This window comes from Sylvia atricapilla, chromosome Z, assembly GCF_009819655.1.
Source record: "Sylvia atricapilla isolate bSylAtr1 chromosome Z, bSylAtr1.pri, whole genome shotgun sequence".
Classification (NCBI taxonomy): Eukaryota; Metazoa; Chordata; class Aves; order Passeriformes; family Sylviidae; genus Sylvia; species Sylvia atricapilla.
In genome coordinates, this window is record NC_089174.1 from 4,077,278 (window position 1) to 4,101,413 (window position 24,136).

General features: G+C 41.4%; 1 protein-coding gene across 2 annotated transcripts in view; it reads right to left on the minus strand.

Annotated features, from left to right (window-relative positions):
- PCDH11X (protocadherin 11 X-linked) overlaps window positions 1-11,276 on the minus strand; it is a 204,218-nt gene extending 192,942 nt beyond the window's left edge. For both annotated transcript variants that reach the window (XM_066340005.1, XM_066340006.1), the window contains exon 1: window positions 10,846-11,276. The gene's annotated coding sequence lies outside the window, so the exon portion shown is untranslated. The remainder of the gene's footprint in view (window positions 1-10,845) is intronic.
- Between the last annotated feature and the right edge of the window lie 12,860 nt (window positions 11,277-24,136).

Sequence of the window (24,136 nt, forward strand, 5' to 3'; positions counted from 1 at the left end):
TGTCTCAAAGCAAGCCTAAGCCCCACGTTAAAATATATTCTAAGAAGCAGAGAGCACGATGCAGATTCCTTTCTATATTATATATTCTTAAGGAATATTCTGCATATTTAGGAGATTCTACAACATACTGTAGATCAACACCTCATTATTTACTTTTCTGGCTATGGAAAAGCAGTCCCTACACAACGTACCTCCTGGAAGTCAGGGAAACTTTGATTTAGCTTCTTGGCCTACCAAAGATTTCCCTGTATGCCATCTGCTCTTTTCATTTATTTAAAATCCACATCTGCAGGGTTCTGAAAATATCAGAACTGAGAGTGTCTAATGGTACAAATGCAATACAGCCTTTACCACGTGCTCATTAAGATAAACAAATAATTAGGATAAGAAGCTTTCATCAATGGAATCTGAAGGAAACAGTCCATAACTGGATGACTATGTTTAATGTCCAACAAAATTGCATGCAGCAGATATTTATTGAAACATTTAGTAACACTTAGTAAAAAAACTTATTTTTTAAAGGAAAATGTTCTTCTGCAGGCAGCAGAAACAAAATGGCACAGCAAGAGTCAAGGATGGAAAATACTGAATGAGTACTTGCAGTATTCTGCTGAGCTTTCAGTTAAAATTGGCCCAAATAAACCAACACAAACCCACGGAAGTAATTTTTAATCTAAATTTCAGCTAAATTTAGCATAGGCAGTATTATGATCCTTTTAGACGTACAGAAAAAAAAATACCAATGACATCATGTTAGACAGACAGCATGGAAAGTCAGTGAAATTACTAGAAATGAAGAAATACTTTTATCTATCGTGAACAACAAAAATCATAAAATGCTTGTTCACATTCAGGCACCTTCAACATAGCTTTTCAGTGAACAATTTCTGTTTGCCTGCTTTGACAAATAAATCTATGGTAAAACAATGAATAAATTAGAACTTCTGTAACCATAAATATACTTTTTAGAGAATTTTTAAGATCCTTGGTTTCATTTGTAGGGATCTTCTACTACATTTAATGAAAGTACTTGAATTTCTGCCCATAAAAATATTGTCTGTTCTCAAACTGATTTTATTCTTGTATCCTCACAGTCATACATTGTTAAGCCCCTCTCTAGAAAGTGCATTTCTTGCATTTTTCTGTAGGGAATCTGTCAATCAACCTCCAGTCACCCTTGTAGTCAAGAGCAATAAACCATCAACACGAAGCATCAGCAGAACACTCTTCACAAATACAAACAAAATTACACTCCAGCTAATGTGTCCACCCCAGAAAACCCTCAGGAAATACTGAATTAACAAGTTTGTCTTACAGCTCTGAATGTCAACTAACTTAGGTTTTGCAGGACTAAGGGAAAAGAATCAGTCTCAGGTTCTCTTGCCCTCAGCTCTGTTAATAAAGCTGAGGCTTCTGCTTTCCAGTTGGCCTTTAAAGAAGAACAAAAAGGAACAGCAGGGTTTCCTCGGAAGGAGAAAGGAAACTAGAAAGAATTTTATAGATCAAAAGCAGTACTTCAGCCTGTATTCAGAAGGGCCCTGCACAAAGTGAAGAGACGACTTGTTGAAGCGGCAGCCTTGTGTCTATAACCTCAGCTGAAGGAGGCCTCCAAAATCACACCAAATAGCATATTGTGAGACAGGAATAGCAACCAGTGCTGAGATCCAACACAAAAATAACAGCTCTCTTCTGCTCACTAGTAGGTTCCTCCTCCTGTCCTCATCCTCTCCTCTTCGCCACCTGAACAACCAGAACAGCAAGGACAGAGCAGGCTCCTCAATTTGAGTGAAAAATCACAGTTGAGACGAGGCAAAAAGCAGTGACCTACATAGAGGAGTCAATGTCTTTTTATAGAACCACAGGGAAGTTCAGACTGGAAGACCTCTAGAGAGTCTGTCTAGCCAGACCTGCTTCAAGCTTCTAAGTTACATTAGGCTGCTTGGGGCCTTAGGTCAAGCTTTGAAAATTTCCAAGGATACTTCTGTGTGTTAAGTGAACTTTTTATAGCGTGCAAAAAAAAGGAGAATCCGCTTCAAGGATTTCTTTTGGTTTACTACTAAGATTATCTAATGTGCTTGCAGCACTTTGAATCACTAGGAAACTCAATGAATAGAGTTTTTACATTCAGGAAACATAACATGGCAAAGGATCTAGTGCAAATTAGCATGTAGAACTCAGCTAAAATCACACTGATAGCAAGAAGAGCAGAAAACTCTTCATTTTGACAGGAATACGTGACTCCAAATAGGGCTCCCATTTCCAGGGTTCTTCACAAAACTGAGTAGCATCTTCAAATGCTGAGAAAGAAAATGGCTGTTGCCAACCCACAATGGATATGACATCTCTCCCTCCAAAATAGTTATGGCTGAGACAGTAAAAATTACATCAGCCCAAAGAGTATTAAAAGAGAAGGAAAGGAGGAAAATCTGCCATAAATGTGGCTCACCAAATGATGGATGTCTTCCTAAAACTGAATCACAAAACAGTCCGTTAAAAATGTTAATTCCCTCAGCCATTGGACTGAGAAATATCTGAGCACATCTAACTTTTGTGAGGCTCATCAACAGGTATTTTACTGCCATAGTAACACACTGAAGCTGTTTCCAGTAGTATATTTCATAATTTCCACTCCACTTCCCCTTCGAGGTTTCCAAAAGACCTATTTGTAGTGCCACAGTTTTACATAAGTAACATTTGTAGATGTGACCACACGCACAGCAGTTAAAGAGGTGTCCTTTAATCACTGGAACATCCCAAATTCTTCAGAAAGCAATTTCTGTTGGTTGATCAGTATCTCCATCAAGCACTGTCTCGCAGTTCAGCAGATCAGCAAAGTGACTTCTGCTTCAGTAATGACTAAATCAAGACACGATCCAATACTCTGAAGTGACTGTGTTTCCAGAATTTAGTTAATCCTGCAGTAGCCACACTACCACCTGCCAGCCTCTTCTAAATCACTTACTCTAAACCTTTTTCCAATGATTTCTTTCAAGCCCTTTTAGCATTTATAATACAATAGAGCCTAAAAGTACTGTACCTGCCAAAATGAATTACATGTAAGGAACTGAGATTCTCCACATTTTTTGCAGAAGCATGTTGCACAATTTTTGATTCAGAACTAACTTTTTAAATCCTCTTTTCTTGTTAAGCGCACTACAACAAAAGGACAAACACTAACACTAAAGGGATTCATAGCAAATGGCATTTTTATGAAGCCAGATAAATTTTTTATCAAACTTAACAGGCAAATATTCTGGGGTTTTATGTTTTCCCACTGATGTTGAACAATGACCAAAACCCGAAACCCGACTAAAGTCAGGAAAATAAAAAATAACCAAGGAAGCAGCTATGGGACAATTGACCCAGTATATGATGCTAAGCAGCCCCAAAGCACAATTATACTTTGTTAATTAAGATTTTTTTTTGTATTTTAAAAGTACCCTACCCAAAAAGCACTACTCAAACACGGAATTGGAGCCAAATTCCATTCATATTGCCAGGAACCTCCTACTGAATGTGAGTTGTGGAAGGTAATATAATCACAAAAAGACTGTCCTAGCACAAAAAAAAATTATCAGCACATTTACCTTTTTCTTCAACTTAATGGATAATACAATGGATTTCAGATTTGACCCTCTATTCCATAAGGAATCTATGATTCTGTGAATAAAAGTAAATTGTTTTCATCATAAATGCAGGTAAATTTCAGCCAGTTCTTTTCCTGTTTATAAACTACCTTCAGCGCTTTAACTTCTGTTTGCTGTCTAAGTTTAGATAATTGGGAAGTAGAAAGAATCTTTTTTTTTTTTTCCCTGACTATATTTCTTGTTTAGTGTGATTGTCCTAAAATATAACTAGATCTTTTTTCAGTGCTGAGGGTTCCGCTCAGTTACCTGGACAGACTGGTTAATGCTAAACCGTTTGATGAGCCACAAACCACAGACTGTTAAATAAGAAGTAATTGGCCCCAAACTCAACCATCCAAGGACCAACTTTTCAGCTTCAATTAACAAACTTATTTCAAAGACAGTTGAGTCAAATTTAAAAAGCGAGAAAGAACGAGCAGGAGTAAATTCAATTTACTTTGTTTTCCAGGGTGGAAGAAAGCAGGAATTTTTAAGCTCTGCCATTAAAATACTCAAACTCTTTGGAGAGTCGCTGGTATTTAGGCACCAGGAATGTCTCTCCCTTCAGCACACAAGCTCAGGTTGCTCAGTGCAGCCGATGGCTCAGCACTGACACAGCCAGAAGAGCTCAATGCTCACAGGGCTGCCAGCCTTCAACACATCCCACCTCATTCCTCAGCCAGAACACAACAGTTTCTGACCAGAGACATAAGTGAGACATTTCTTTGAAAGTATTGAAGTCTTTGATCTCTGATTTTTTTTTTTAAAGTGGTCAACCTCTATTTTTTTTTTTAATGGTATGCCAAGTGTCTTTTTTCTCCCCCTTTCTAGCTTGAAACACCTTAAGTTAATGTTCTGTGAACTGATCTCAAACATACTTTGCATTCTGCTTTAGGGTACTCCCAGTGCAGCTCATGAAAATGGTTTTCTCTCTCTATGTGGATAAATCTAAACTGTGATATTTGAACGAACATGTTGTCAAAAAAACAAATAACTGTAACTGACAACCAACAATTATGTAATTGTTTAAAGAGTGATTTTAAAGGAGTTTCTTGCTAAGAAAGTGTGGTTTAGGGTGTTCTCCTAGATATATATAAAGGGCTTATATACGAAAGAAGGTGGGGGAATATGTGAGTATCAAAAATCTCAGGACAATTCTATTTTTTAGTCATTATTATTCCAGACTGATTACATACAATTGAAATACACTTATTTCCCAGTATCTAAGGACCCTTCTGTAACTTTCACTCTTCAGATTTCACTAATGCCATAAACAATTGCGCATGGCGAAGTGCATGGGTTTTTTTCCTGAAGTTTCTTGTGGAATCATAGAAGATAAAGAAATAGCAACTGCCAATTCCGCTGCCCCTTGGTCAGCTCTGTAATAAACTGGGAGAGCTTATATAAAGTAAATGTGCCACACTTTCTTTAATAAATCATAAAATTACAAGTCTCCTGAACATGAATTTTAAACACAGATCTCTGGATGTGCACTCAGCTTACAAGCACTGAACTGATCTCCTGGAGGAGAGCTCTGATTATCAAAAACTATTTCAAAACCCTTCGCTGGAATCCATTCATTCTGGAAAGCCTCAAATGAGGACAAGGAAGGGAGATTAATAGAAAATGAATTTTACATATTCTTTTTCCCGATTTTCATCCCAAAAATTATTACTCTGTTGCATTGCTCTCCTGATTTTGATTTACAACATATTTACAGTACATTTTCCAAGGGTCAATTAAATGACTGACATAGTGAAGCCATTACTCCATTTAATGATAGCTTTAGTTTCATCCTTATATCCTACATATATTTATAAATTACTGACAGCAACTATAATCTAAACAAACTACTACACTGAGACCCTAAATCATTTGAGTTCAGAGTTATATATGCACATTACAGCTCTTTTTAAGTCGCCATTTAATGGAATTTCCAAACACTAGAGCTCCTCTGCAGTTTCCATTACGTAATGCTATGGCACTCTCCCTGGCTATTTAACAAGTCTAGGTCTTCCATCAGAAACATCACACAAGTCCCAGGAAAATCTCTTTCCGGTTTGTGAATCCAATCTGCACCTTGACATGATGCTTCCCATTGAAGCTACACTCCATTTCAGGGAGGAAAATACCATCACACCTAAGGAAAACCAATGATCCAGGTAACTGTGTGCCTGTCAGGACACACAGCTTCGCACTTGTCAGGAGACAGGGAGATACAAACTTTTACAACTACAAAATCAATCACAGAACCTACAGAAATGACTGAACATGGGTTTAAACTACTACGTCCATTAGCAGAGATAAATCTCAGTCATGAAACTTCTTTTCTCAGGAGGATTATTTTTAAAAAAAATGACCTAATGAAATCTGAGGTACAGAGGCTGGAGGGCGACAGTTGGCTTTTTTAGAGCTGTTCCCTAAGCTCCATCTTATGGAACCTGAAGTTCAGTCATCCCCCAAGCATTTCATACTTTCCTTGGGGTGGGCATGCCTGTGTCTTGTGCCAGGGACTACAGCTGGAAACACGAGTGCATGTGGCTGCAGTGTGCCCACGTGTGAGAACACGTATCCAGCACATCATAGATTTCCATACATATACATTTATTTATTTAACAAGATAGCTCAGTTGGTTAAATGAAATATGCTCTGCATAAGCATTATAAACTTTTACTTGATTTTTTCCCCTTCAGCGTGTATTTCCTGCTACTTCAGTAGACAGCGTTGAGCGTACATAATTACTAATTAAATTCCTACAACAATAATAAAACTATGTCCTTAAGGATGTAACAGATAAACACTGATATGCAAACAGACTACATCACCAGTGACATCTTATTTCTAGACCGGCTTGGAGGAAGAAAATCTTCCCCAAAACAACCATATCACATCAAAGTAGAACACAAGGCAAGATGTTCCCTTGGCAGGAAGATGAAGCAGGAGTTTCTGAGCACAGGGAACTGCCATGGTAAACCCTCCAGCGATGGCTTTTAAAGACAGTGGGCACCTCTGCTTGTAATTTCAATACTGAATCTGGAAGTCTCCAGTGGCATCAAGACTCATCTGTCTCTCTAACAACGCATTTGGCTCTTTGATGATGTGGTTACGTAGGTTCCCTTTGCGACTTAAATTAAGGAAATCAACAGCCATTTAAAAAGAGCTTCTTTGAAACGTGAGTAAAGCATTTGCTGTTAAACTGGCTGAGTTCTGCCACCCCTGCAAGCAAAACTCCTCTACAGCAACGCCTTCAATACCACATGAACATGCAGAACTGAAGGAGTGGCAGAAGTTAAAGTGTATACGTAATGTAAGACAAAAAGAAGTTATGGAAGGCTCTGTTCCACTAAGAATATTTTCACAGATTGCAAGAAGATTTGGCTCAGGCCATGTTGGATCAAGAAGCATAAATCTTGCATAATCAGTGGGAAATCGTATATTTTCAAAGAGCGTCAGAAATTATTTCCAACAAGATTTCATTAAACACAACGACAACAGACTTCAAAGGAAAAGAATGCTTAATTGTGACATAGTTTCTTACTTACTGTCAAAACTACCATGATTTGATTGCGTCCACTGACTAAATCCCAGTGTTTTTCGCCTGTATTCTAATTTTCACATTAACTTCTCCTGACATCATATTACTCGCCTGTGTATCTGCAAGGAGGATGAGCTTTCACAGACCCAAGAAAGACACAGTCACTGCTACCTCACCACACAGGCAAAAGACAACTGCTACCAATTTCCTCAGCGAACTCATTGTAGAAAGAGGTAATTGGGACAGAAGAATATTAATCTCCCCTAAGAATTTTTATGTAAATGGTAAACAATACTCATTTATTTCACCCAGTCCAAAATACTTGGAATACAGGAAGAAGCATCTTGATTGTGCTCCTCGAACATTGGCATTACATAGCATGTGCAACTGATCTCTTGGATCCATATGTATTTGTAATCCCAAGAAAGGGCTTTGGGATGCTTTAGACAAAAGGGCTCTACCTTTGTCCCCGCTGGCAGTCCGCTGAGGGGCAGCAGGATTACCGGGCTGGCTGTTTCAGGTGGACAACCTGGCAGGTAAGAGTTAGCAGCAGCATTCCCCAAAGGCTTCCAACACCTGGGTCAGACAATCAGCACTATTCAAAAGTGAATGGTTCTCTTTGGAAGGAAATGGTTCTCATTGAAAGGAAAACTGCACAGGTTACAATACAAAGTTTGGGGTTTATTGTTCTTGCAACTTAACACTCAAAAGAACTACCTGGAACAGTGCCAAAGGCATTAGTTTTGATGCCTGTGAAACTGAACTGAGATCTGACTAATTCCTGCTTGGAGCCAGCACTGTCTTCCTTCAAGAAAAGTCCTACTGCCTGCTTAACAACTACAGGGCCCTTTAAAATCCAGGTAGAAACACTTATATGGATCCATAAGGGCCTTTTGAAATGTTTTGACAGGGTTGCTTTTTTGTTAGGGTTGTTGTTTTTTTTTTTTTTCCCTTTCAACCTCTCAAATTTTCATACAGGTGTTGTTTTCTACTAAGCTTTCTATAACCTCAACTTAACAGCGGCAAATTATATTAGACTTCACTATTTAGGATATCTGGTTTTTTTTCTTTTTACTGTATGAATGTGTCCAATTTGAGCTTGGAGCCGGTCCTTAGGAGTAGCTGGTTAAATTCCTAAGCAAATGGGTGTTTTAATGGCAAGGCTGACATACTCCTGACTGTGGGAGCGTGAATGGCTCCACTATGAGATTGCTCAAGCCCATGCAGAATACAAATGCAATACAGGACCACAGGTTCAGATCTTTGATCTCTTCTTCTTCTTTTTTTTTTTTTTAGAGGCTGTGATGTATAAAGCCAATTCCACTGTGCAGACAGTACTACACTGAATATAAATTATCCTTTAACTATAGCGAGGCTCACATTTAAAGAAATGCTGCAAGCGTGAACAATGAAGTAGAGTTCTTCTATAGCAAAAAAACCCCACAAAGATCTGCATGGATAACCATGGTTTCAAAGGACAAAATTTCTTCCACAGCTGTTATCTGATAAAAAAATAGAGCAAAATCTGCAGTATTGGACATACAGAAGTACAGTTGGAACACACTGCTCGCTCTTTCCATTAAAAAAGTGAGCTAGGAATACTTGCTTTATTGCCCAGATTAAGCATCATTCCCCTAAGAGGCATAAAAAAATGATTTGAAAATGTAGAAACCAACAGTCTCTACTGAATAGGGCTTGAAATTTAAACATGTCTTTTCCAGATACCTCTTTAGAGGAAGAACCTTCTGCCTGCTGAGCTAACACTAAGCTCCCTGGAGTTTAGCCATGAATATTCTAAACCAATCTCTTGCAATTCAAGAAAAGTTATCTTTTGCCAAAATAAAATGCTTAAGAGGAATTCAATATGCTTATACTGCTTTTCTTCATTTTATTTAAAATAAGTGTTTCCGTCTCAACTTCATGCCAAATACACAGCAAGAGAGGGATTGAGTTCTGGAGATGTTACCTGAGATTCCATACACCAATGGGAAAACAAATTCCTTCTGAGAACATCAGCTATTCAGGGTTGGTTTGTAAATCAGCATTTAGCCAACTCTTTTTGCAGTCACAGACAGGTACTGCTGAGGATTCTCACACGAATTTCTCTGCTGTTTACATCAATTGTTTCTAGGGTGGTGCTCAGCCATGGTGCATCCTTGCTCTGGGATGTTTCTCTGCACGCCAACTTTGTTTGTGTGGGGGAATGTTAGTAAATAAATAAATAAATAACTTCGTTCCTTATCTTACCTCTTTTGACCTGTGCAATCTGGCAGATCAAAGCTACTTCCACTGAAGACAAGCCAAAAGTTACAATTTATCTTTCACTTAATCTTTTTGTTGTCTTTTAGGCTTCCTTTCAGTAAGGATTGAAGAAGGTGCTCTTTGTGGTTCAGGTCTCTATGCCAGAATACAGCTGAGCACAAAAAAGAATGCAAGGGTGAGCTGATAGTATCTACTGTCCTCAGCTCTGCTTTGGTTCAATAAACCTGAACATCTTCTCCCCTCTTCTGCCGATTGAGATAAGCAGCAACAATTACTCAAAATGTATTATCAACTCAAGCTCAAAAAGGCAGGATCAGCTGAGCCGACTGCATCTCTCCCAACCTGTTTCCTTCAGTGTCCGAGAAGGGCAAATAGGTCCGTGTTTGCCTCTTGCCATGCACCTCGCAGCTACTTTAGAGGCAACTACACCCAGGCAGCAAAAGGAGAGTGAGATAAATCCTTTGCCTTGCACATCGCCTGCAAGGTTTCTGCCTGTAGCCAGCAGGCTGCAAGATCTGTACCACGATGGCAAAAGTCACAACCATCCTTCCCTTCCCCACACGATCACGTTTCTCTCCTTCTCTTTCTGTGCTCTGCTCTCTCCTCGCCTTTCTGTGGTCTCCATAGCTGAAACCAAGAATTCACTGGGCATCACTGCAATGCCTCTAACCAATTCTAACCGTATCCAGAGCTTGAGTCAATTAAAGCACATTTCAGCTTCATCTGGTTTTCATCCCATTCCAGTACTCCACATACACAGCAACTTTAAGCTTACAGACATCCCTTCATGGTTCAAGAAAATCCTTCAATCAAAGAACTTCATTTACAATCCAGCATAGTTTTTGCTTTCTCTGCTCTCCACAGCAGCCTGGCATTTTGATGCAATCCTCATTTAATGCAATCTCCATTACAGGATTATGATCACATCAATAAAATGTTCCATATGTTTGGGTTTTTTTCGCATCCCTCACCCCCCCCCCCCCCCCTCATTAATAGTAGGCTCTATATCTGCAGAAAACAACAAATCAAACAGGCTGATGGGATGCTCTAGGGAGGTAACGGGGGGTACACATTCAACAAAATGCAGCAGCCAATGCAAACTGCCCATCAGAGACTGAGCCCGTGGATTCCTGAGCTAGGCGAGTTGCTCACTGTCCGCGCAGCGAGCACATATCCTCACCGTGCTGTGCTACCAGACTAAAAATAAATACAGCTTTTGCAATCACTTGTGAGCTCCGTGCACTTTTCACAGGAGCAGACTTTCATTTCACTTGATCGCTTCCAGCGTATCCATACGGTTCTGGATGAACCGCTGAGGCTCTGCTTCCAAGGGTGGTGGTGGGGGGTGGGGGGGGATGCTGGACAAAAGATATCATATGAAAGGATACAAAAATCCGCCTTTTCCCCAAGCCCCCTTCTTACCTTAAGTGCCTTCTCTGCACAAGATGCCAATCTACATGGGCTCCTCAGCATATCATCAAGGCGTTCAGAGTAGTGAAGGCTGCCCCACTGCATGGAAGTTAGACCGCTTTGCAACAGCAAATCCTCGATCCAAAGCACCAGCCGCTTCTTCCCATGCAGTGTGCCGAGCACGAATCACACGCGACTTCCACATAGGGAATAAAATTGTAAAAGAAACGGGGGAAAAAAAGAAAGAAAGAAAGAGAAAAAAAAAAAAAAAAAGGTATCCTAACTTTTAGGTAGCCTGAGTTTGTTTTATTTCTGTTGGATTTAGTCAATTATCTGCTTTTGCAGCCGCCAGACGATGGAAAGGCAATCGCGCCCTGGAAGCCCCGCACCAGTCCGCAGAGGTCCGGCCGCGTAACCCAAGTTGCGCGGAGAGACTCTGAACTCGGTGCGGCTCCGCAGCGCAGCCCGGCAGCCCCTTCCCTCGCCGGGCGGCTGCGGACACCGGAGCGCCGGGTCCCCCCGCGGGGCAGCCGCCGCCGCTGGGCGCTCGCCCGGCCCCCGGCGGGGCTGGCCCGGTGCTGGCCCGGTGCTGGCCCTGGGGGCGCGGGCTGCGCTGCCGGCGGCGCCCCGGAGCCCGCGCTGTCCCGGCGGCGGCGGCGGCGGCTCCGGCTCGGCTCTGCCGCGGCCGCCCGCGCCCCGCTCTGCCGCTGCCAGCCGGCCCTCCCCGCGGCTGACATCAGCGCCAGGAGGAGGAGCGACGCCGGGGACGCGAATAGCCGAGCCGAGGGGGGTTCCCCCTCCCGGAGCCGCCCTGCCCGCTCCTCTCTGAGAATCCCCCGAAAGCGGCGGCGTGCCCGCTCCGCCGCCTCGCCGAGGGGCGGCCCCGGTCCCCGCCGGCGCCCCCCGCCCTCCGGCGCTGCCCGGCGGGCGGCTCCCAGACCGGGGAGAAGCGCGGGGAACCGGCGCTCGGGGCCGGAACGGGACCGGAGCGGGGCGCGGCGCTCGCCGCCCGGGGCTGCGATCCTGCCTCCCTCCGCCGGGCTCTCCGCCGCGGCGGGGCAGCGGGAGGGGATACGCGGGATCGCCCCTCGGCCTGGCCCCGGCTGGGAGAGCGCCCGTGTCCGCGGAACCGCCGTCGCCCTCCCGGGCCGTCAGTGCCGCGGTGCCCGCTCCCACCGCCCCCGCCGCAGCCCGGGATGGCCGCGGAGCAGCCGCCCGCCCAGCCGCGCTCCCGCTGCGGAACGGGCGCCGCGGGAAGGCTCCGAGCGGGGGCGGCGGGGGACAGCGCCCGGGGCTGAGAGGAGGCTTCCCGGCGGAGGGGCTGGTGCCCGGGCTCGGGGATGTCGGGTGCCCGGGTTCTGGGGTGTTGGGTGCCCGGGCTCGGAGGATGATGCTGGGTGCCCCGAGTGTTTGGAGCCCGGGCTCTGGGATGTTGAGTGCCCGGGCTCTGGGGTGATGGGTGTCCGAGGCGCGGGGTGGGGCGAGTGTCCCGCACGTTTCGGCGGCTCCTTTTTACGGTCGGAGCTCGGGGGAGCGGGAGACCGCGATGGAGACGGGGTCGTGCGGCAGCCTCCGGCGGGGACCCGCTGCCCAGGGGCGCAGCGCTGGCCTCGGGTCGCCCCCGGGCGGGCTCCAGTGTCCATCGGGTCGGGCTGTCCCGCCCGAGCCGGCCCCGCTCCCCGGGAGGGGCAGCGCTGGAGTCGGGGGCTCCGCCCGGGGGTGATGCTCGGGGCGATGCAGCCGGGAGTGGGGCTTGTGGACGTGTGAAGTCAATTCAGTCTGTGATCAGGGATCAGTGCTGGCACAGTGAGGTTGATGTGGTGAGTTCAGCTTGCGTGAAAATACAGTTTAATTAATAGTTAATTTGTGGTGTTGATTTTAATAATTTGAGTATCTTGTATTATTTGCAGTATTTTGCCAGATGCCTGCAGTAGGCACTTCTCAGTGAACACAATAATTATTTGTAAATAATTGAGCATTTTTTCCGTACTTGGGTGACAAGACAGTTTTAAACTCTTCTGATGAAGAGAAGACATTGCACTTACCCTAACAGCACACATTTTTCATGTGTTCTTCTTTAAAAATAGTATGAAAATGTCTGTGAAAGCCTTATTTTACCTTCTTCACTGTAGCAAGTTGTAGGTGATGCCTCACTTTTATCACTAAATATAGTTTAAATGCCAGAATTTCTCTGAAATAAAGGTATATAAGTGAGAGGATGAGCAAGTTCTAAAACCAGCTTCTGAAAATCCTCAGTCATTCAGTGAATTGTCTCCATCTTACCTGTTAACTCATATATTCAATGACATTCTTTGAGTATGGACTCGAAATGAACAATTGCATGGCCATTAACCATGCTGAAATACTCCAGAACAGATGTAATGCCTTTTCTTCTAGGTCATATTTCCATATCGTATTTCAGTTGCATGACTCTAAGCAAATGCCCATTGTATTTTACTCTACTGGGTGCTAAATTCTGTGAATTTAGTGAAGTTATGACTTCATTGTTTTTGTCCCACATGCATACAGATGGCAGAGGTGCCTCGTTGTGTACAAACAGAACATTACCCACAAATTAGAGTTCATGTCCTGGCTGCTGTTCACCAAGCTGCTGAGAGTAACACCTACCAGTCAGTGAAACATATTTATCAACATTCTTGAACATTTTGTAATAAAATGGGACATACAGAAACTACAAAAAGATAAAAAAGCAGAGCGCAGCTCTGTGTGTTTGGTTTATCACGATGGTGGCATACAGATGAGGACTGGCTATCAATCCTGTTAATACCCGTTTCACCGAGCTGCTGTTACAGAGGATTTCTAAAATAACAAAGTCCATAATGGACAACTGTATTTTACACCTAAGAAGAGGCAAATGGGGAGGGAATTTTCGTGGATTGCTTGGACACAAATGACCTTCAGGATGGTTTGTCCTGTGCAAATGTGATCAAGTGTGGTAGCAGCAGCCAGTCCAGAAAGGAAAGTGAGGGGCATGTCCTGGGAGGGATGACTGTCCAGCTTTCCAAGGGGTGTCTAAGTGAATCCAGCATTCTGCCTCAACTGTGCTTGAAATGCATAGCCAGGAGTCAATTTTAACAATTTTATTAAAAAATCGTTATTTAAAAAAAAAAAAAAAAAAGTGAGAGAGACAGTAAGGAGTATAAGGAGTAGGTGGCTTATTTAGCAGACATTGGTGAGAAACCCTGGAAAAGGGCAAGAACCTTTTACAAACCAGAGCAACTATATCATAAAACTAACAAGTTTGAGTCAGACTAACTGTCCATGCAGAAAATGCTATGAACAAAACACTTTTGTTCATGAGAAGGTATTGCTGCTACCCTCAATTCAGATCAAGGTCTAAATCCTGAAATTGTTTGTTACTCTGAGCACATGAAGAGGCCCCACAGGAACTATTCACATGTGAAAAGAGCTAGGACCAGAGCCAAAGTTTTGCATACTGTGAAGGTCAAGCTTGCTTCCTTTCTAAAACTTGCACTTAACAGACAAACTCTCAGAACTATGGTTTCCATAGAGCACCTTCAGCTCATTCCTTAGGATGCTGTAAGCACCGTGGCTGATTAAGCGCAATTTGTGTCCTAGCAGGTCCCTGAGATTTTGGGGCCGGGTGCCTTGCAGGGAGCTGCTGCCTTACATAGCAGGGACTGCCCCTGCCTTCCCCTGATTGCAATTATTGTGCTGCTTCTTCCCACAGATGCCAGGGTTTTTTTTATGAACTTCTCAAAACGTTGGAGTCTCATAGATATTATACAACTCCTGGCTTTAGAGTCATGGAAAAACCTGTTAATAAAAATGCACTGCCTGTAGGACGAATTCTCAGCATTTTTGCAAAGGTCACGTAAAATATATTGCTTGAGTAGCCTCACTTTGGTCGCCAGATAAGTCATTGAGAGGCCACATGATGACAGCTGCAAAGAAAGATTGTAATTCACTTTCATGTCTCTGTGCAAGAAAATAAGAGACACAAGCCTTCCCTTCAGTGCTGGGGATGGGGACTGTGTGGAGGCTGGTGCAGGGAACAAAAAGGAACTACTTTCACCAGCCTGACAGATAGGGTTGGAGGTCTCTCTGCTCAAGGCCTCACAGAGTTCTGCTTTGTTTCTTCTTTTCTGTCAGAACAACAGAAAAACTCAGAGAACAAATTGCAACCACATCATACCAGAACTTTGGCTAGGATTTTGCCTCAGTCCCAAATAAGACTTTTATTCTCCATGTACTTATGTGAGCAGCAGTTTATTTTTCTCCTTTTTTCCTCATCCTCATTAAGTGGAAATGTAAAACAAATCCCACTCAGGTTTTTAAGCACTAGCCCAGATTTTACTTCTGTTTCTCAATAATGGAAATTCACAAGTTTTACCTTTCTGGAGGAAATGTTTATCTGCCTTGCACCATCTCCATCAATGTTGATCCTGTATTTGGATTTGCTAATAACACAAACAGTGGGCCTGGGTCTCTCAGAGTCCAGGCCTTTGCAGTGCTCTATAATTACAGTGGCTGATCTTCTTTTTTTCTAAGTTATTTGTGGAAATACTCTTTTTTGGCCAAGAAACTGGCATAACATCAGGTCAAATCACTTTATGTCGTATGCAACAGTAACTAGAAATGACACATGTATATAAAAAAGAAACCCTACAGCCACAAATCGAGATGAACAATTGTCACATGTCTATATGCACCCTACTCCTTTCACCCCGGGACTGGAGACACTGTACACCTATTGCTGACAGAGAGAAAGTTTAGACAGCATTGTTTTTAGAAGGGTCTCAATTTCTAAATACACAGGTTTTTGAGGGAGAGCCAGGCACCAGTGGTGGTTATCATCTCACAGAGGTGTTGCCAGAGCCATTAAAACACACAGCTCTGGAAGTCTCGTACTTAACAGCGGGAGGTAGAACAAACTAATTTTATTATCAACTCAGCAGTCAAGTGACAATGTTTTTTTTTAAATGCCATGAATTATGTATAAAACACATAAATTTTTATGCTCTGCTTTGAGAGTTGCTGCCTGCACACCCAAAGGGCAGGGCTTTGGCAGGGGCTGTGCCAGGCAGGACAGGGGGAACTCATGGTCCCAGCTCCCTGCTGGAGCCAGCAGCAATGATATCCAGGACAATACAGGTGGCAGCTTAAAATGACTCAAATAAGATCAAAATCAGGCCGAATCTTCCAGCTAGGAATTAATGAAATACCTGTCCTTGATAAAAGCAAAGTGAGTAATAGGAATCTGCAGAAACTGTTCATTTAAATACATTTTGTAAACGTAACAAGTTGCACTGTGCTGTTCTTTGCATCTTTAAGAGTGTCTGGGGATTTATGTCTTGCAAAATGGAAACAAACTAAGAAAGCTGAAATATATTGTGTCTTTAGCTGTACTTTACAGCACAGCTTGTGTTTAAGAAGCAGTCTAGACATGCAAAAATGCTAGAATAAACAATATTTTTTTCATTATTTTAAATTAGCTTCTACTGGAAACCTATAAATTTAAGAATGATGCACACTAACAGGATTGCATATCTATTCAAATATTCCAAACAAAAGATACTAAAAGGCTATTCTGTTACCTGCCACAATAAAAATAAATTTCCTTCCAACTTAATGCAATTACAAGTGATTTCCTGTAAAAGAAAAAATAAACCTTCAGGATATTTGGCAGAATATTTTACTTACTAGCAAGAAAAGTCACTTTTTCTTTTTTTTTTTTTTTCTTTTCCCCTCCCTCCTTACTTTAGTGGTTTGTTTAACCTATTGTAACATATAAATATTGTTAAATACTATCTAATATTCATTCTAGGGCTCCAAATATTGGTTGACCTTAAATAAATATGTTTTTATTTATTGTCCTTTCAGCTGAATTGTGTGTGCAACAAAAGAATAATCAGCTAGAGTCATGATTGAGATTTTGAATTCATGATCACCAAGATAGAAAAGAGCTGTTTCTTCTGGAGAAATGACAGAATTGACCCTGCCAAGATACAGAATTTTTCTCCTTGTAACTGTGCAGGACAATAACAAAGCAGGTAGATTCCTACACTGACCATACTTGTAGCTGGAAAACAGGGCTGCAGTAAATCAGGTGACTAATCTGGATATTGGAAGACCCATCTTTCTTTTCTACCAGACTTCTCTCTTCAATCTGGCCCTTGCCAGTCTTTTAATTCTTGTGCCTGCCATGTTCTTGTTTATTGTGAAAATTAGTATGTCAGTAATAGAAATAGTTTAAATATTGCTCAAATTATGTTTGAATAAAAACATTTGCATTTACTGTTTGATATAGCTCAAAAATCTTCATACTCAAAAGTGGAATTGATTTTATGAGTATGTTGCATGCTTAGATCTCCTTGCATTGTCTCACTGCGTGAGCAAAGACCTGTTGAAATAGGTGCTTTTAAATCATCATCATCAGACCTGGATTTCTTTACATAATGAGTGTATTGTGTTCTGCAAAAGGGAAGAACATTACTCTTTTGTAACAGGATATGTTTTAGGATCCTTTCTGGCGTCTTCTTAATACCAATGATATTGGTGGCCATATAATGCCAAAGAGAAATCAGTCTGATGCATGATTTTCAGGAAATTATGCTCCCTGGCTTTCCATGCTCTGTAATCCAAGTACCAAAACTGCTCACCAGAGAAACAGAGGAACTCATGTCCATAGCCTCACAAAGTTTTCACCCTAACTTCGAAGAACGAAATAATTACTTTGCACAACAGAGTTTCTGAGACAGAACACTTAGCTGGACCCCATCAAGAACTTTGTTGATTCAATGCAAGTACAAGACAGGACTTGCTGAACAAACATCTGCTGCAGGGGCAAAATAATAGCAGAGAATGGGCATGGATGCTTCCAGCTGTGTAATGCTGCCAAGGGCTTAGTAATTCCCATTCCAGGGATTGCTGTGTCTCAGCAGCGAGTGAAGTTGTTCATATAAAAATGCTTGGGATTGTTTTGAAGGAAAAGGTTATGCAGAAACGCGTGCCACAGGGATGTGGACTCCTCTCCTTCAATTTAGATAGCAAAATGTTCAAAGGGTTGTGTAACATTCCGGACCTTCTTTCCACAGCAGGGTTATGGAATGGTTTGTTGACGGGAACACCGAGGTGTCAGTACAAACAGATGTGTTGTTTTTACCTGAGGTTTGGGTTGGCATCGGAGGGCATTGTGTTCACTCAGTTCAACTTTGGCTGGTATGTGTGCACTCTTAAGCCTACTTCCTGAAAAAGTTTGGGTTGTTTGTTTGTTTGTTTGTTTGTTTTGCCAACCGAAGTCTAGAATTGCATGTAGGTGTGGGGTTTTTTGTCAAAATTACGCCTGTTGTTAACTCTCATTGCCCGTGGCTCGTCAGGGCTCTCTCAATGAAACAGAAAAGAGGAAGGCTTTTGGCATCGGAAGATGCTTTACCTATTTCTCAAAACGCTGTTTCTCCTACAGTATGCATTGCTGAATGCGTTGGCAACCCCGCAGGCCATCCAAACCCTTTATTTTGATTAACTTTATTTATTTTGTTTTAATATCGCGTCTCTCCCGCGGGCCGGCTGCATTTCCCTCAGCGGCGCCGCTAGAGGGCGCCCCAGGCAGCGCTACTCCCTCACGGCCTCCGACGGCTCCGCGACTCGAAAATTACCAAAAAAAAAAAAAGGAAAAAAGGGTTCTTTGTAACGTTGAGCGGGGGAAAAAAAAAAAAACCAAACCAAAAACGAAAAAGCACGCGGTATTTTTCACCGCTACAGCTTGATTTCGCTGCCTAGCTACTGCTTTAACCTCGCAGGCCGCCTGGCTCCTGTACCAACCTCAACAAAGCGCCCAGGGAGACGTCCCTCAGAAGGCTCCAAATTAAGATATCTCCCTCAATTAGTGTCAAAAAGCAAAAAAGAAAGGCAATGCTGGTTATATACTCGCAGTAAAGTCAGAGCAAACAGCAAGAGAAAAAAGTAAGGGGCGGCTTAAAATGCGTTGATCGGTCAGTTTTGTCAAGGCTTGACGCACCTGTGTCTAATTCAGCTCAGCCTAGGTCTCCTTTGCTTTTGAGTTTAAAATCTAGATTTCTGTGCAGATAATTCATTTTATTCAAGTTTTATGTGGTATTTTTCTTGTTGCTAAAGAAAGAAAATCCCTGTTGGGGCAAAAAATAAAAAATAATTGCTGTCCTAAACCATTTCCCTGTGAAAACAAAGTTGTTAGCTCACATAATTTTCTCAGACTGAAGAATTTGAAAGGAAAACCAAAACAGATTAAATATTGTTCTTATGCTTACCCCTAGTAATGTTAAAATACAGTGAAATAATACGTAGAACTGGACCATGACAGTTTGCAGATAATGCATTTGTATAGTAAGACAATTGACAACAAAATACTTTGTTGGCTTTTTTGCAACACATGGTCATTATTTTTCATAGTGCAGCTCTGAACATAACCTAGAGGTCTCAAATTTCCATTTAATCCAGTGAAATTAATATGTACTCCATTCCAGAGTGTCATAAGAAATATAATTTAAAGAAGCAAGCAACTTTTTACTTGTACTTAGTGGTGAGGCAGAGCTTGCTTCAAAAGATGGTTACTTATGCCTGTTATTTGAAAAGAACATGAGACCAAAAATATACAGGTGACATTTTCTTAAGTGGCTTAAATACTCAGCTTAAAAATAGATATAATTGGTTGCACTGCTGTGGCAGTTACGGCTTTGGTAATGGTAATAAAAACTGTAGCTGACCTGGTGTAAGGAGGATTTATGTGAGTGAGATTTCAACCTCCTGAACTCCTATAACTGTTTTTAAACTAATATTAATCAATTAATATTATGTTTTGACATTTTAACTGTATCAGTATAAATTGCAAAACTTGGGCATGAAAGCACCCTAAATTTCATGAACTTCCTCAGAAACTGAACTAAAAAATGAAAACAGAACTACGGAGGGCCAGGATAAATCATCACTGTTGCTCAAAATTGTTTGGCAAAGAAATTAGAAATCAAGGGACTGGCAAAAAAGTATTAATCCCATACACGGTGTAAGTCCAATAAATCTTTATGCATTTAAAGCATACGGTCCTAGAGAACATACTTCTGCAAACATTTTACATTACATGCTGCTAAGGTTTTTTGCTAATATTCTTACTTGTGTTCTCTGGAAACATTTTGAAATCATATAGGAACAAATGAATTTTCAAGACCACACCTTTCAGGGTATGCTTACAAATTAGCTTACTAACATTTTTGAACATATTTTCATTTTTGTATAGCATGTAAACTCATGAACCAAAATAACCCTTCGTGTTATACTGTGAAGTTTCGTTAATCTAAGTACACCAGAATATTTATAATTTTATTTATGTTTATGTATAATATTAGCTTTATATCATTGAAGGAACGTAATTTTATCCAATAGTATCAAATAATAGATATCAAATAAGATATATAATGTATTGGTTCATAATTTGAAAGGAAGAATAGTTTTATGTTCTGATAAGGCAGAAGCCAGACTCTGTGTCCAGACCAAGAAGGAATCTTGAGCACAACCCTGAAAAATTCCCTTGGCTTCAGTTCCAAGGTTAATTTGCATGAATAAAAAAATAAACCAGAGATATTTATCCTCATCTTCATTGTTATCATCATCATTATCAAGAGCATCAAATCAAGATCTCAGGGTTAGGGTTAGGGTGCCTGTCTCCTTCAGGTAGCTGAGATCTTTATTACTGTATTTGTTCTGAGCACAACTATTTCAGTCACTGAACTTTTGCTATCTTGAACACATATTTTGGATTCCTTGTCAGGAGCAAATTTTTATGTTTTTGTTCTTTACATTAATTTTGTAGAGAAGAGAGTTGCTGAACAAAAGTCACTGCCATGGTCTTGATGAGTTTTCTTTGTGTGCCCCAAATAAATGAAAAGGCAGGGTAAGGCCAGCTAGAAAAAAAGATGCTCTTCCTTCACAGCATTTCCACACGATGACTGGAATTACTGGTAACATAAAGAGAGGACTCAGAGTCACTCACAAGTTATTGAAGCTTAACAAGTTAATCCATCATCTGACCCAAGCGGGTGGCCAAGTCAGTGCCCTCTGCCTGTGAAAGGGCCTGGTGACTCCATCACCTTAAACCTGGTGACACTCTCCTGTCCTGTGTCCCCAGGGGCTGGGCACAGGAGGAGGAGCTGCCATGGATTAGCTGATGCTGTGTCTCCATGCATTGCTCTTGTAGTCACTTGTGGCCTGAACCCCTGCCTATAGAGACAGATTTCTGTCATAAAATTCCCCACGCAGACAAGACCAGCTTTTGGCTTTATCATTATTTCAATCGCTTTAGTGTAGATCCAATTACACAGGTATAAAATGTTTCTACTGGCATACCCTGGCACCAGTACAACAGCAGTTAAAGAGATAACTCTAGGACTGGGAGAGATGTGTGAATAACAGCAGCTGATCAACAGCCATGCTGATAAAATTTAAATGAGATCAAGCCTAAATCTTATCCTACACTGATAATAGGAATGTCTGTTATGTGTCAGACTTACTGGGCGTAAGGAGAGTAAGGCCAGAAGCTGATCTCAGTAAAACCTCCCTCAGGTTCTCAGGAGTTATCTTTTAATGCAAGCCAGAGCTATCCAGGTTTCCAGCTACACTGTGGGCAGTTGTGTCCTAATGAAAAACCACACAGGCATGGCAGCAGTAAATGCCAGATTGATGATTACCACCTGAGCATATACATTATGGCACTGTCTAACTTTATTTTAACTACACATTGCCTTGTTTTACAATTCCCACAGTGCTTAGCACTCTTTCAGTATGTAAAACAGAGAAATAGACTGTAGATCTCTTTAGAGAATATTGTTTTCTCCTGACCACAGCCATGGGTCACTATATAAAAAGGCTAAAGCAATTTACTTGTGTCGTCTTTTTCCACTTCTGCTCCTAATAATTTGTTTGTACTGTGTTGTATATGAAGAACAGAATCTGTGGTCTATGGTCTGAAAAAAAACGTTTCACATTGCTATACGAAGGAAAAAAAGCTCAGTCTGCAATCAGTACTGCCATGCAGTTCAGGGCTTTTTCCAGCCATAGTTAAACAAAATGGTTTGTCTGAACTGAAAATAAAGTATCCGTTGCTGTTGATATGTCTGCCAAATTTAAAACATGATATAAACCAAAGTTGACAGCATAAGCCACTCAAACAAGGCCTTAGGGATTCCAAAATGTGCCTTAATATTTATTTTTCATACTTGATTGCAGGTTATGCACAGGTAAGTGTAGTGCTGCCCTGAGGGTTTTAAGTGTAACGTAGTCAACCATGATAATACCTTCAGTATCTCGGAAGACAGTTCTCACAATGACTAATAGGAAATGAAAGCAAGGCTGAGTGTTTTTTTCAGACTAGTTTTAAGTTTCCTCTGGAGTTATTTGATAGATTTCTAGAACGTTTTTAGTATTTGCCAATTTATAAGGCAAAACCAAGTATTACCCCATTTGTGACATTCTGTGTTCCAGCGCTCAAAATCCCCCTAACATTAACTTGCTTTTACAACCCTATAATAGATGAGAAATTGCTCTCCTCCTGTCCATCCACTACTTCCTCCAGTAATTTGGACTGATATTTGCCAGTCATTTCCTCAAAAATTAATCACTAACCACTGACACATGCATGTATGAGTGACAAAAACAAATGAGCCTGAATTAGTCTTGTTCAGGTGCTCCCATTTGTTTTAACTTATCTGTTGCTGGTGGAACATATAAGAACTAGCCATACAAATACCGTGTCCTCACAGACAGTTATCTTAGCCTCAATAATTTTAAATGCTGGATTGGAAGATGCTTGTCTATATTACACACAGATGTGCAAAGTCAGAGCTGCACCTCGGAAGAAAACTTCAGATGAGAATCACCAGCAGTAGCTGATTCCTCTTGTTCTACAGAGCTACATTTGCCTTAGGAGGAAGTAAATTTCAAGCAGCTTCATGTTGCTAGAATAGCAAGGACACCAAAAAAAGTACTACTAGAGTCAATTTTATCTCTGACAAAAAAAAAAAAAGTAAAGGGTAAAGTTTCTCAGTGGAGTGTTGCACAGTCTGTTGCTGGAAGTTATACTTGAATGAGATCAACAAAAATTAGCATGTGAGTGAAGAATCACAAAACATAATGCTGTATCTTTAATATCTCTTCCTCTTTGAGGCTTATTTTCCCTTGTTTTGGCATTTATAGTAAAGAAGTCTCTCTGGAAATGCACAGTTTGAGAAGTGAGAAGCTTACACAGCAAAGGAGCAGTGATGTCCTCTTGCCCTTTGCTGTAAGCAACTCTGTTGTCATGGTGTATTCACAGGGGACCAGGTCCTGTTCTTCCCCTCCTGCTATTGGGTAGACTGTTTGGGTTTTTTTTTTTTTTTACTTTGGAGTCTTCTCCATTGTCACTTCATCTTAAAATCTGGCTACTACCAAAACAGCTCCTTCTGTCATTTAACACCCGTGTAGATTGGGAAGCCAAGTACTACTTGAAAATATGGGATAATAATTCAAATCATTGTGGTTATGATCTCTGCATTGTGATTGTCTTCTTGGCTGTAAGAAGAGGCTTTGTCACAACGCAGTTTTAATTTCGGAGGTACTGTCTTGTGACAATGGGGAACAGTTCCTTCCCCCTTATCATCATCGTAGCTGTGTCAATGGATTAATTATTAAAATATAACAAATACATATCGTATTCTATTGCGGTGTTTCAAGACTACTGTTGGATCTACTAGTTATGAAAAATCCAAATTTTTCCTCTTGATTTTCTTGCTTTCTAAAAGCAGAGGGCATGCATGCGTAAACCAAGAATTAGTGTTGGAACTTTCTGTGGGTTGTGAAGCTGTTCACCTCCAGGGACTTCAGTGACATTGTACTAAACTGAAAAACAGAGCTAGAGTGGTTACTTCTGTCACTAGGGCCCCTGAAATGTACTTAGAACCTTTCTCGTAGTATAGTACTCACATTTTTAATTTATGTTGCATAGGAAGAAAGTTAAAATCTTACTTCTTCTGCTTTTTCCTCCATCTCTTGTTTCGCTGCCACCATGGAGACCAACTATGGGTACCATGACCAATGTACAACTCTCATGGGTACATGGTATTTCTTTCTCTTTTCTTAGATTTTTATGAGCTGGAGCTTCATTTTGAGCCTATGTTGTTCTGTAAACTAATAGTGGCTTTAAATTGCACCTCTCTATAAATGAAGTTTATGAAGTAGTTATTCAGAGTTTACAACTTCATTCTTCTCTTTGATTATTGTTAATGAGAATTTTGATCCTCGTTGTTTCTTTGTCCAT